We start from the raw sequence: 2603 nt of genomic DNA, 5'->3' as shown, positions 1-2603 counted from the left end.
TGGGTTTGAACCCACCAGCCTCGATGCATGTGGCTGGCACCATAACCACTGTGCTATAGGCGCCGAGCCAACACCCAACTATTTTTTAGAGATGAGGTCTCACTCAGGTTGGTCTCAAGCTCAGGCAATCCACCCGCCTGGGCCCCCCAGAGTGCTGGGATTACAGACGTGAGCCACCGCATCCAGCCAATTTTTAAAATTTTTCTGGAGACCAGGTTTCATTATGTTGCCCAGGTTGGTCTCCAATTCCTGGCCTTCTACTGGGATCACAGGCCTAGGCCACCGGGCCTGGCTGCAGTACAATTTTGTTATATGCATAGATTGCACAGCAGTGAAATCGGGACTTTTAGGGCATCCAGCGCCCAAATAACATCCATTGTACCCATTAATTTCCTATCATCCACCACCTTTACTCCCCTTCTGTGTCTTCACTGTCTAACTGATATTTGTTAAAACACAGTAAGGAAGACTTTAGTCAGCACCATCTTACTAGGCATTGGGACCACTGCATCAGGGTCTTACTGTGGGGAAAGAAAGCCTGAGCTCAACTCTGAATACAGAATAGGCAAGTGGGAATTGACAACCAAGGAGCTGTATGGGGGGGCGGGTTAGCAGGTAGAAAATTACTAAGAGGAAACATCAGGGGTGAGAGGGATTCTGGCTAAACCAACCTAACAAGATTCTTGCTGAAGACAGGCTGGGGTGATCAGACATCACCAAGGGGATGGAGGAGGAAGAACCTGATCAGATATAGAAGATAATGACATACCGAAGATGGGGGTTAGCGGCAGTGGCTCGCACCTGTAATCTGAGCACTCTGGGAGGCCGAGGTGGGAGGATTGCCTGAACTCAGGACTTAGAGATCAGCCTGAGTAAGAGTGAGACTCCATTTCTAATAAAAATAGAAAAATTAGCCAGGCATTGTGGTGGGTGCCTGTAGTCCCAGCTACTTGGAAGGCTGAGGCAAGAGATTGCTTGAACCCAGGAATTTGAGGTTGCTGTGAGCTGTGATGACATCACTTTACTACACTAGGGTGACAGAGTGAGACCCTAGCTAAAAAAAAAAAAAAAAAAGATGAGGGAGGGGGTTCTTGCCAAACTGACTTAGCAGGGAGGGTTCTTTGCTTAAACAGCATTTTACTAGGAAGTGTGCAGATGGGTCTGGTAGAAGGTTCAGAAGCCTGACGAAAGTTTGGCCAAGTAAAGAATCTTTGTCTTCCCTTTTGTTCAAGAAAATAAGAGACACTCTTCTTTCCTTTGAACAGTGTAAGTCCATTTTTTGTTGTTTTTGTTCGATCTCCTATTGTTCATTAAGGTCCAGCTGAAACATCTGCTGGGACTCAGTAGCAGAGGACATCTACAAAGTATGAGCCATAAGGCCTTTAACAAGGGAAGCTTAGTTTCTATGAAAACAAAAGAAAAACAAAGGTTAAGTTAATAATGCGGGCAAACTAGAAACTCAGTTTCTGAGTCCAGAGGGCAACCAGTCAAGATTTCCAGATGTTAGGCCTGAAGCCTCTTCAGATGGGGTGAGGCCAGGCATTGGCAGTAGGACAGATTTTCCTGGTTTTTAGTTTGGAGGCCATGAAGTTTTCTTCTCTTTTCTTTTTTTTTTTTCAGTTTTTGGCTGGGACTGGGTTTGAACCCACCACATCCGGCATATGAGGCCGGCACCCTACTCCTTTGAGCCACAGGCACCGCCCAACCATGAAGTTTTCTATACATAAACCATTCTGGTTATTTCTCTATCAAGGTGACTAGCTTCCACTTGCAAGGCTTCAGGAAAAGAGTAGTTTTCATTTCAGTGATCTCATACCAAAAGGGCAAGAAAAAAAATAGAAATATTTATTTAGCCTTTCAAAAAAAAAAAAAAAGAAATATTAGACAGTTGTAACTAAGTAATGGAGGAACTAGAATTCGGGATCCAGTCCAGATAGTAAGTGGATTTTTCTCTCTTTTTTTTTTTGGAGACAGAGTCTCACTCTCTTGCCCTGGGTAGAGTGCTGTGGTGTCAGCATTGCTCACAGCAATCTCTGTCTCTTGGGCTCAAGCAATCCTCCTGCCTCATCTTCCTAAGTAGCTGGGACTACAGGCACCTGCTATGACCCTCAGTTATTTTTTTTATTTTTCGTAGAGACGGGGTCTCACTCTTGCTCAGGCTAGTCAGAAACTTGTGAGCTCAAGCCATCCACCTGCCTCAGCCCCCCAAAGTGCTAAGATTACAGGTGTGAGCCACCACACCCAGCCACAAGTAGATATTAATAGTAAAAGCTCAAAGAAAATAATCAGAGCTGGAATGTAATCTAATATTAGGTGCAGTACAGTTTTCTTCTGAAAAATAATTTTCCTCTCTTTAGTCACCCCCATTTCTAACAAATATAATCAAAGTAAAACCAGTTTGTTTGCAAAGTAAGTTTAATGTTATTAAATTTTGCTTATTTGCCTAACCACAGCAAGAATAGTGATTGACCACATAAGCCTTTTTAAAGTTTGCTTTGTTGGAACTTTTGATAAGGAATCTCAGATTAGACTTTTTAAAAGCCTCTGGAGGCTGAGAAGCCAAGAACTCACTACGAAACTTAGCCTGCAGTACTGATAGATTT

This window comes from Otolemur garnettii, unplaced genomic scaffold (assembly GCF_000181295.1).
Source record: "Otolemur garnettii isolate 467f Iridium unplaced genomic scaffold, OtoGar3 scaffold00077, whole genome shotgun sequence".
In the NCBI taxonomy this organism is placed as follows: domain Eukaryota; kingdom Metazoa; phylum Chordata; class Mammalia; order Primates; family Galagidae; genus Otolemur; species Otolemur garnettii.
The sequence above is the reverse complement of the archived record's forward strand: the minus strand, read 5'-3'. Positions refer to the sequence as shown.